This window comes from Canis aureus, chromosome 15 (assembly GCF_053574225.1).
Source record: "Canis aureus isolate CA01 chromosome 15, VMU_Caureus_v.1.0, whole genome shotgun sequence".
NCBI classification, from domain to species: Eukaryota; Metazoa; Chordata; class Mammalia; order Carnivora; family Canidae; genus Canis; species Canis aureus.
The window spans coordinates 4,871,590-4,883,929 of NC_135625.1; the positions used below are offsets into that span (position 1 = coordinate 4,871,590).

Genomic DNA, 12,340 nt, shown 5'->3' on the forward strand with positions numbered 1-12,340 from the left:
ATGGACCTAGAAAGTATTACACAAATACATAAGTCAATCAGAGAAAAACACATGCCATAAAATTTCACTTATATGTGGTACCTAAAATACAAAACCAGCAAAAGGAACAAAACAGAAAGAGAATCACAGATACAGGAAACTCTTGGTTACCAGTGGGAGAAGTGGCGGGAGATTGAAAAAAAAAACAGATAAAGAGGATTAAGAGGTAAAAACTTTCAGTTATAAAAGAAGTCAATCATAAGGAGGTAAGGTACAGCATAGGTAAGACAGAAAATAATATTGACATAACATTGCATAGTGACAGATAGTAACCAGACTTACCGTGATCACCATTTTGTGATATAGAAAAATATCAAATAACTAGGAGGTACACCTGAAACTAATAGGATATTGTATGTCAATTTTATTTCAATCGAAAAACTAAATAACAAGGCAACTGTTCCATTCTTAATAGCATTAAAAATAACAAAACACTTAGGATTAAGTTAGGCAAGGAAGTTAAAGATATGTGCAATATAAACTACAAGACATTGTTGAACATAGCTAAAGACACAAACAAATAAAAGACATCCTGTATTCATGGTTTGGAATTAACTGTTAAAATGGCCAAAATACCAAAAGTAATCTTCAGATTCAATACACTCTCTATCAAAATACAAAAGCATTCTTTACATAAACAAAAGAAAGACTCCTAAAGCTTGTGTGAACCTACAATGGACCCTTTATAGCCTAAGCATTCCTGAGGAAAAAAAAAGAAAGGCATGACACTTCCGTATTTCAAAATATACTGCAAAGCCACAGCAGTGAATATGTGGTACTGACACAGAAAGAGACACATCAATGAATGAAACAGATTAAAGAGATCAGAATTAAATCCTGTCATATAGGGTCAACCAATAATCAAAGTAGAACATGTATTTAAGAAAGCATGGACTCTTCAACAAATGCTTCTGGGGAAATGAGAAACACATGCAGAACAATGAAACTGCACCTCTACCTCACACCACTCACAAAAATTAATCTGAAAAGGATCGAAGACTTAAACACAAAACCTGATGCCATAAAATATCTAGAAGGAAATATAGGGAAGAAGTTTGCTGATGTTGGTCTTGGTAATGATTTTTTTTTTTTTTTTGGACATGATGCTAAAAACACCAAAAACAGAAGCAAAAATTAACAAATGGAATTATATCAACTGGAAACCTTCTCACAAGATAGGGCACATTCAGGGTGGTATGGCCATCGACCAACTTAAGAGTTTCTGTATGACAGAAGGAAGAATTAACAAATGGCAGACAATGTACAGAATGGGAGAACATTTTTGCAAACCCTATATCAGATGAGGAGTTAATAGATGCAGAATATATACAATAAATACTAAACAATAAATTGGAGAGAAACACTAAATGGACATTTTTTTTCCAAAGAAAATATAAAAGTGGCCAAGGAGCAAATGAAAAAATGCTCTACGTCACTAATCATCTGGGATATGCCAATTAATATCACAATGAAGAGTGAGGGAACACGGCCGAGGAGGGGGATCCTGAGCTTACCCCCTAACTACTGACACACAAGGGCATCAACTGCATATTAAGTCACTCTGAAAATGACCTGAAGATTTCAGAGCAGATCTTTCATAGCTAAAGACTTAAAGAGATGGCTACACTGAAAAGGGTACAAGGGGTAGAGATATGGTTGGAACCAAACCCCCATGTGGTAACATGCAGTTGAGGGAGAGAAAGATCATAGGTATGGAGTGGTGAGGGGATTAAGCCCCACAACAGGCACCCCCGCCTTCAGGACTTGTACTAGGAAGATGAATCCTTATAAGGTCTGACTCTGAAAATCAGTAGGACTCTGATTTTTCTCCCAGATAACTCTTGGAGAGCTAGAGGGTTTTTAGACAACTGTCTCTGGTCTTTAACGGTCAGCATGTTATATCAATCAGTTCAAGACGAGCACAGAAACAGCAGTTTGAGAAGTGCCAAGGCTATCCATGAAGATTTATTGACTAATTTTAGGACTTGTGCCAGAGGATCAGGGATCTGCAGGAGCTTTTCCCAGGAACTGAAGTACTGGCAGTATTCCCACCCTCCTTTAGCCTGGTTGGCCAGATGCTTGCAGAAACCAGTACTGGTACCTTCCTTCTGCCTTACTAGCATCACTCACCCTGTACCCATGCTCCCCTGGAGATTACTCAACCAGCCCACACTGGCAGGAGATCCTTTGATGTGCCTTCCACACTTCCACACCTGGCAGGCAGCCCCAGTATAGACAGATATCCCCACAGACCAACTATTGCACTGCCACACCCAGTGGGCCCTGGCTGGGACAGATGTTCCCCTCAAAGTTATTCTTGCCCCAAGGGGAGGGAAAGCTAGCCCTTCCCATCACCGCATACACACACACACAGTGTCTAAAGCTGTGCCTCTAAGCTAACTCCTTGGAATGAAAACCCTGACCACTACTGCACCCACAGTAGTTGTGGCTGGTCACTGCAGATAGCTGGACTAAGGGCCAGCACCACCCACCAGTGTAGAATAAGTAGTTGTAGCCCAGCAACGATAGAAGAGCACATGCAGCCCACACAGGGGACAACCTAGGAACATTTAATTCTGGTGACCACGAGGAATTTTGTTACTGGGCCCCAAAGGATGCCTTCTACATAAGGCTACTACTTTCAAGATTAGGAGACAACTGACAGACCGAATACATACAAGTAAACACTGATAGACCAAATGAGGAGACAGAGGAATATGTCCCAACAAAAGAAAAAGATGAAACCTTAGAAAAAAATGCTAAATGAAATGGAGATAAGAATCTACATGATAAAGAATTCAAAGTCATGGTCATAAAGATACTCACTGGATTTGAGAACAAGAACCAGTCAGAGTTGAAGAATACAGTAACTTAAATGAAAAATAAACTAGAGGGAATCAACAGAAGATTAGAAGTTGCAGAAGAATGTATCAGTAATTGGAACGCAGGGTAGTGAAAGGCAGCCAAGGGGAACAATAATAATAACAGCAACAACAAATTTTTAAATGAGGATTAGTTAAGGGACCTCCATGACAACACCAAGCATGATAGCATTCCTATTATAGGGACCCTAGGAGGAGGAGGAGAGAGAAAAAGGCAGAAAACTTAAAGAAATAATAGCAGGGCACCTGGGTGGATCAGTGGTTGAACATTTGCCTCTGGCTCAGGTCATGATCCTGGGATCCTGGGATTGAGTCTCGCATCAAGCTCCGTGCAGGGAGCCTGCTTCTCCCTCTGCCTCTGTTTCTGCCTCTCTGTCTCTCATGAATAAATAAAATAAACTCTTAAAGAAAAGATAAAATGGCACAAACTTCCCTATCCTGGCATAAGAAACAAACATCCAGGTCCAGGAAGCACAGAGAACTCCACAAACAAATGAAACCAAGAAAATCCATACCAAGATACATAATGATTAACACGGCAAATATTAAAGATAGAGTCTTAAAAGCAGCAAGAGAAAAGCAGTTAGGTAAAGAGAAATCCTTAAGGCTAACGACTAATTTTTCTACAGAAACTGCAAGCCTAGAAGGAGTGGCACAATATATATACAAAGTGTTCATAGAAAAGAAAAAAAAAAATCTACAACCAAGAATACCTGTTAAGGTCAACATTTAAAATTGGAGAAAGTGTTTCCCAGAAGAACAAAATTTAAAGGAGTTCACCACCTCTTCAATCTGGCCTTAAAAGAAATGTTAAAGGAACTTCTTTAAGAAGAAAGAAAACATAACTAGAGGCAAGAAAACTACAAAAGGAAATAAGTTTACTTGTAAAAGGAAATATACAGTAAAGGTAAGCAGATCAACAACTTATAAGTACAATGGTTAAAAGACAAAAGTAGTAAAATTAATTATATCTACAATAATTAAGAGATACACAAAATCAAAATATAAAAGATGACATCATAAACATAAAACCTGGAGATAATAATTTCAGATTATGTTCAAACAAGCAACCATTGACTTAATATAGCTACTACATACATAGTATGTTATACATAAACTTTATAGCAACCAAAAACCTACAATTGACACAAAAATAAAGAGAAATTATGTTGTATACCTGAAACTGATACAGGCCAACTATATTTCAATTAAAAATTAAAAAATAAAACCTCCAAGTAGATATTACTTCACATCTGTTACAATTGCTACTGTCAAGAAGATAAGAGACAACAGGTACTGGTGAGGATGGGGTGAATAGGGAACCCTCACACATTGTGGGAATATTAATTGGTTCAACCACTATGGAAAAGATCATGGAGGTTCCTCAGAAAATGAAAAATAGATCTGCCAAAAACCCCAGCAAATCCACTACGGATATATATCCAAAGGAAATGGAAACTGGATTTTTTTTTTTTTTTTAGATAATATGCCCTCCCATATTTATTGTGGCATTATTCACTGTAGCCAAGATATGGAAACAACCCAAATGCTGACAAGTGAATTAAAAATTTGTGGTATGCATACAAAATGGAATATTATTAGGTATGAGGAAGGAGGATATTGTGCCATTTGTGACAACATGGGTGGACCTTTAGCATATAACACTGGGTGAGGTAAGTCAGAGAAAGACAAGCACTGTATGATTTCATTTAAACATGGAATCTAAAAAACTCAGACCCGTAAAAATGAAAAAACAAAAATAATACAGTTACCAGAGAATGAGAGGTGGTGGATAAGACTGATGGTGTTTAAGAGTATGAATATATAGTGAGTAGTAAATAAGCCATAAAGGTCAAATACCCAGTCAAATGATTATAGACAATAACATGCTATAATTATGTAGCAATAAATATTGCTACAATAGCACCCATATTACAATATATAAATGTATCAAAGTAACACATTGTACACCTTCAATTTGTACAGTGTTACATGTCCAATTTTTTCAGTGAAAATGCCATTCCTAATAAAACCTCTCAACAAATTAGATATGGAAGGAATTAACATATCTTAATATAATAAAGGCCATATTAGATAAGCCTACTTATTTGATAAGATATACAATGGTGAAAGATTGAAAGCTTTTCCTCTGAGATCAGGAAGGAGGCAAGAGTGCCCACTATCATCATTCAAAACAGTACTGGAAAGTCCTTACCAGAGCAATCAGAAAAGAAAAATGAATAAAAGGCATCAGCTTTAGAAAGGAAGAAGTAAAATTGTCTCTATTTGCAGATGAGATAATTTTATATATAGTAAATTTATAGACCCCCCCAGAAAACTGTTAGATCTAATCAATTATGTCAGTAAAAGTATAAAGTACAAATTTGCTATACAAAAATCAATAGCATTTCTATAATAACATTAAATTATTTGAAAAATAAAGAACATTATCCCATTTACAATAGCACAAATAATAAAATAGGAATAAACTTAACCAAGGAAATGAAAGATCTCTACTCTGAAAACTACTAGAAATTAATAAAAGAAATCAAAGACACAAATATATGGAAAGGCATCTTATGTGCAGGCATTGGATAAATCAGTATTGTTAAAATGTCAGTACTATCAAAGGGCATCTGTAGATTCAGGGAACTGCCTATTAAAATTTCAGTGACATTTTTTATAGAGGTAGAAAAAAAATCCTAAAGTATATATGGAATCACAAAAGATCCCAAATATCCAAGCATTCCTGAGAAAGAAGAACAAAATGGGAAGTGTAACACTTGCTTACTTGAAGCTATGCTATGAAGCTATAGTAATCAAACAGTATGGTAACTGGAATTCTTTTTTTTTTTTTTGTAACTGGAATTCAAAACAGACAAATACACCAATGAAACAGTATTGATAGCTCAGAAATGGACCCAAACATTTATGGTTAACTAATATTTGACGTGGGAGCCAATAAAACTCAGTGAAGGAAAGAGTCTTTTCAATAAACTATGCTGGGAAAATTGTATATTCACATATAAAAGTGTGAAATTTGACCTCTGTATTACACACACAAAAATTAACTCTAAGTGGATTAAAACTTAAACTTAAGACCTAAAACCTTGAACTTACTATCTGAAAACATAGGAAAAAATTTTGATATAAGTCTTAGCAATGTTCTTTTGGATATGGCAGCGAAAGCCCAAGAAAAAAAAATAAACAAAACAGGACAATCATCATGTGGGGGAATATAAAAAAATAGTGAAAGGGATTTTGCAGCAAAGGAGAAAAAAATGAGTGGGGAAAATCAGAGAGGGTGACAAAGCATGAGACACTTCTAACTCTGGGAAAGGAACAGGGGGTAGTAGAAGGGGAGGTGGGTAGGGGGATGGGATGACTGGGTAATGGGCACTGAGAGGGGGCACTTGATGGGATGAGCACTGGGTGTTATATGTTGGCAAATTCAACTCCAATAAAAAATATACAAAAACAAAACAAAACAAAACAAGTGGGAATACATCAAACTAAAAAGCTTCCCAGAAAAAGAAAAACAATCAACAAAAGGGAAAAGACAACTTATTGAATCGGAAAAAAAAATTGCAAACCATCTATATGATAGAGGGTTAGTATCATGAATACATAAAGAACTCCTACAACTCAATAGCAAAAAAACCCAATCTGGTTTTAAAAAGTGTTCAAAAGATCTGAATAGACATTTCTCCAAAATGACATGATGCTCATCATCACTAGTCATTATGGAAATGCAAATCAAAACCACAATCAGATTTCATCTCATGCTTGTTAGAAAAGCCATCATCCAAAAGACAAAAGATAAATGCTGGAGAAGATGTGGAGAAAAGGTATGTACACTGTTGGTGGGATTGTAAACTGGTACTGCCACTCTGGAAAGAAGTGTAGATGACCCTCAAAAAACTAAACCTAGAACTACATGTGATCCAGAAATTCCACTTTGGGGAGCATATCCATAGGAAACAAAGACAGTAACTTGAAAAGATACCTGAACTATTCATTTTTATACCCAACACAGGGAAAAAACCTAAATGTTCATCCATGAAGAAATGGACAAAGAAGCTATGAATATATGTGGAAATACTCATCCATAAAAAAAGGAGGAAATTTTGCCATTTGTGACAATACCGCTGAAGTTTGAGGGCACTGTACTAAGAGACACGAGTCAGAGAAAAATACTGTATGATCTTGCTTATATTTGTAATCTAAACAAACAAAAATCATAGAAAAAGATTTGTGGTTGCAGAAAAAGGTTGGAGGAGGTTCCTGCATCCAGAGGTTGCAGGAAAGAAGTGTTGGAAGCTGATGAAAAGTCATAAACTTCCAGTTATAAGAACTAAATACAACATGAGATTATAGTTAATACTGCTATGATATATGTATGCAAATTGTTAAAAGAGTATATCCTAAAAATTCTCATTACATGTGGATTTTTTTCTTTTTCTTTTTATTGTATATGAGATGACAAATGCTATCTAAACTGATAGTGGTAACCATTTATGATGTGTGGAAGTTAAACTGTTATGCTCTCCACATTAAAAACAGTGGTATAAGGCAATTATATCTTAATGCTAGAAAATGAAAAAAATATATATAAAAACAAAAAATTTGTTACAAAAGTGAATATTCAGAACCCATGGAAGTGGGGACTATGAAGTTTAAGCTTCATACGTGGAGCATATGTCTCCGCCTTCACATATGTACAAATAATGAACGTCATTTTAGTTTGCAGGAATGAAAGATTATAAATTACCTAAATGTCCACCAGTAAAGACTGTTTAAATAAATTATGGTATCTTCACACAATGGACAACTATGCAGTGATCTTAAAATTTTGGAAGCTCTGGATACACTAAAATCAAATAGGCCTCGAAAGAGATTATTAAACACAATCTCAAGGTACACAAGAATGCATAGAGCCTACGGTTTGTGCCAAAGAGTGAGGATTAGTCAGCTTCACCTGGTGTTCTGGCAAAGCTTTCTGGTGGGCGGGCCTGTAGAGTCAACAATGGGCAGGATTATGACTTAGCTCTGCTTAGGTGCAAGTGCGGGACCAGGATCCATAGTAAGGCTGTTTGAGGTCTCAAATCAGGCAGACCTGTGGAGTTCCCTCATCAAACTCTGCAGATGAGAAAAATTGCTGGTTGGAGCTGCTGCTTGTGGGCTTCATATAGGAATTTGGTTTGCCAAAACCTGAGAGCTGGTTGCTGCAAACCCCTCCCTTCTCTGTCTGCTTCCCAAGGGGTCAGACCCCCCAGATTTTCCCACAATCCCTGAGGGGCAAAACTGGAGTGACCCACTCTCAAGACGTGGCCCATGATGCTGGGGAGCTGGATGTCCGCCAAGGGCTCTCTTACTGCTGGAACCATAGGCTCAGGTGCGTACTCCTGGTTTATTGCTGCACTGACCTGAGGGAGGGGCATTGTGGTCAGCATGTAGCCTCTCCTTTCATCCTTCTAATGTGGTTTCATTCCCTGTGATGAAAGGGGGCGGGCCTTCAGTCTTACTCCCAGGTTCTTGGACTTTCTTAGTCCATGGTGCCCTGTCCTTGAAGAGTTGTGAGTTGTTCATATGAGGGGAAAATCAAATTAGGAACAACCTACATCATCATCTTTTTTTAAGGTCAATTCCCAGGATACTCCCCATTTATAGCCCATCTCCAGCTGAGTGTAGCTCTTGGCTCCCCCAACTAGAAAGCCTTGCCATAAATTCTGGAAAACTTGGACCTAGCTGTCACATTCTGCCAGAAAAGGGGAACTCATTTACGGTACCACCCACAGCTGAGGGTAGCTCCCAGCCCTGTTTGACCAGAACATCTGGGAAGCTGCTTAGTTTAGCAACACTTGAGTGGAGAGTCTGACAAGCTTCGGTGCAAATTAGCAGAGCAAAGCAGGTGGCTCTGTCTTGTCAGGAAATCTGAGGCGCAGTTCTGCTTGAGTAAAGACCCCAACAAACAGCAGTTTTTGCCACCCTGCCCAGGCTGAGGAAATAATTCATATCCCTTACCCTTGCAAGGATGGCTTGCTCCTGGCCCTGCCTGCCAAAAACCCTGGCCTGAGCACCTAGAAAACTTTTCCCAGCAGTATTTGAATAAAGTACTTGCCTAGGGGTACTGCCATCTGCAGAACCCACCTGGTGACACAGTCTAGACTGAAAGTTTGGTGTGTAGGTGTGCCTGATTAGCTTATAAGCCTTGGGGTCTGCTGCAAGACCTATGACTTTCTCCACCCAAAGCTTAGAAGCTAATCTGTTTCCTTGCCCACTGTTGAATACAGCCACCATTTCTATTAATCACAAAGCACAGTGTTCCCAGGATTCTCAATAGCCCACCTTACAGCTTCGACTAAAGTGGGACTTGAGTGGAGAACCTAGCCAGCAGCTCTCTGCACTCAGAGCCATGGTAGTAGTCCTGTCTATCTGTCTGATTTGCTTACCAAACAATAAGCCTTGTCAGCCCTGGAGCATTTTCTGTAGTCCCAACTTAGCAGGAAAGCTAGTTTACAGCTCTGGCCAAGGCTGAATATAGTTTCTAGCCTGACCAGACCCAGAGAAGCTAACCAGAGCTCCTGGAGATCTGTGTAACTCATCCTACAACTTTGATTATAGCAGTAAATGAGCAGGGAGCCCAGCAAGTGTCACTGCGCCTCTGCAGAGCTAGCACAGTTGCCCATCAGTCCAACTTGGTGTATAGTCCTTCCTAATTTTATTCCAAAATAAGAGCCTTGCCAGCCTTAAGGACTGAACAAGGGCCCTACCAGAAAGGAAAATTAATTTTACACTTCAGCCCACCCAACCATGGAACCTAACCAGGGCATACAGGAACTGGGTAGCCCGTCGTGCCCTGGTTAGAGTGGCACTTAAAGATTGAGAACACAGTCTGTGACTTTCTCTGTCTGCAAAGCAAAACCAGTAGCCCCATCTGGCCATAGAATTCAATGGAAAGTCTTGCCTGATTTGGGTCCCCAAATACTCAGCTGTGCAGGCATTGGGGTCCATTTTGCTTCTCTCCCACAGCAGAAAAACTAATTTATAGTCCTACCTCCTACTAATTATTGACTTAGTCCCAAATGTCTAGGAAGCTTGATCAGAGAATGCAGGCAACTACACAATACTTCAATAGTTGTCCTTGGGCAGGGAATAAAGCCATCAGGACTGTACAACTCTTGTCATTCAGTGGCATCACTCCCAAACCTAAGAGCTCAGGCACTGGCCTCACCCCAAAATGGACCTAACATAAGCCCAAATGCCAACAGATGTTCCCAGCATAAAAATCCAGAAACCAAAGCTTAGTAGACTAGTGAAATGTCTGCCAAAGTGAACCCATAAATTCTCAGAGACTACTTACTGAAGGTGCAGGCACAAAGTAAGTAATCAAAGATCATGGAAAATGGGTCAACATTATACTCCCAAAGGAATCTAGTAAAGCTCCAATGATTGACTGTAAAGAAATGGAAACTTATGAACTAAGTTTAGTGAACTACAAGAACACACAGACAACTAAATGAAAATAGCACAACACAGCATAAACAAAATGAGAAATTCAACAGGGAAATAAAAATCAATACATACACACTCAGACACATACACCAGAAATCCTAGCGCTTAGGAATACAAGTCAATTGAGGAATACAATAGAGAATATCAACAGCAAATCTGACCATGCAAAAGAGTTAGCAATCCAGAAGATAGGACATTTAAAATTTCCCAGTCAAAAAAATAATAAAATAAAATAAAATAAAATTTCCCAGTCAGAAGAACAAAAAGAAAAAAACTTTTAAAGGTGAAGGAAGCCTATAGAACTTTTGAGACAAAAAGGATATAATATATGCATTATGAATATCCCACAGGAGAAGAGAAAAAAAAAGGGACAGAAATTATATTTAAAGCCATAATGAAAAAAAAAAGCCATAATGGCTGATAATTCTCTAATCCTGAAGAGAGAATGAGCATGCAGTTCCATGAAGTCCAAAAGCTCTTAGTAAATTGAACCTAAGTAGGGCTACACAAGGGACACAATATAACTAAATTGCAAAAAGGCAAATTCAAAAAGACAATTTCGAAATCAGCAAAAGAAAAGTGACACTCACATAATAAGGGAAACCCTTTAAGAACACACATGGATTTCTCCAAAGAAACTTTTAAGGTCAAGAGCATATGGGATAATCTATTCAAAATACTGAAAACAAGAAAAAAAAACAAACAACTGAGAATAGCAAACCTGGCAAAGCTGTCTTTCAGAAATAAATAGAAATAAGGACTTTCCCAAAGAGAAGTTGATGGAATTCATTACCAATATATCTGTCTTCCACATAATGCTAAATGAGTTATTTGAATGGAACCAAAAGGATATTAATTATCCTCATTAAAATATATAAAGGTGGTATAAATCTCACTGTTAGTGGTCAATATATAGTCAACTACAAGGGGAAAACTTGTAGTAATAATACAAAAGAATATGATAAAGAAGTCGAAGCATAATGATACTGATGAAATTTTGGAATATAGGTGAGGTTTAATCCAAAGCCATTAAATAGCTGAAAGGATTTTAAAAAGATCCAAAGATATTCTGTCCATAAGGCACTAACCTTAAAGAAACACATAGTCTAAGAGTGAATAAATGGAATTATTTGAATCAGTAATAAAAATTTTTCCAGTGAAGAAAGCCTAGGACCGGATAGCTTCATAGGTGAATTTTACCAAATATTTAAAGAAGAATTAACACCAATCTTTCCTCAACTTTTCCTAAAAAATTGAAGAAGAGGAAATAGTCTCAGACTCATTTTATGAGGTCAGCATTACTCAGATACCAAAATGCCAGAAAAGGACACTGTCAGAAAATAAAAAACTACAGGCCAATATCACTGATGAATATAGATGCAAATATTTTCAATACAATACTGGCAAACCAAATTCAGTAGCTTTAAAAGAATCATTTATCATAACCAATTGGCAAATATCTCTTGGCTGCAAGGATGGCTTAACATATATAGATCAATGCGCTATATTAAATTAATGAAAAGAAAAAAATCACAAGGTCATCTGAATAGACACAGAAAAAGCATATAACAACATTCAACATCCATTCACATTAAACAAATTTCAAAAGATTGGTTAGAGGTGGAATGTAGCTTAATATAATAAAGGCTGTGCATGGGCAAGGCCGCAATTGACATTATACCCAAAGCTGAAAGGCTGAAAACTTTTTCTCTAAGTTCAGGAACAAGTCAAGGGTGCTCATTCTTGCCATTTCTATTTGACATATTACAGAAAGTTCTTGCTAGAGCAATCCGGCAAGAAAAAAGAAATCAGTCATCAGAATTAACAGAGAATAAGTAAAATTGTTTCTATTTGCTATTGACATGGTTTATATACAGGTTATTCTAAATTCTAATTAAAAATGA

General features: G+C 37.4%; 2 long non-coding RNA genes across 3 annotated transcripts in view; one reads left to right on the top strand and one right to left on the bottom strand.

Moving 5' to 3' along the window:
• LOC144284221 (uncharacterized) overlaps window positions 1-7,904 on the bottom strand; it is a 48,327-nt gene extending 40,423 nt beyond the window's left edge. For both annotated transcript variants that reach the window (XR_013352567.1, XR_013352568.1), the window contains exon 1: window positions 7,693-7,904. This is a non-coding gene — a long non-coding RNA (uncharacterized LOC144284221). The remainder of the gene's footprint in view (window positions 1-7,692) is intronic.
• Window positions 7,905-8,015: 111 nt separating this feature from the next.
• Window positions 8,016-12,340, top strand: part of LOC144284222 (uncharacterized) — a 54,178-nt gene continuing 49,853 nt past the window's right edge. The window contains exon 1 of the long non-coding RNA XR_013352569.1: window positions 8,016-8,316. This is a non-coding gene — a long non-coding RNA (uncharacterized LOC144284222). The remainder of the gene's footprint in view (window positions 8,317-12,340) is intronic.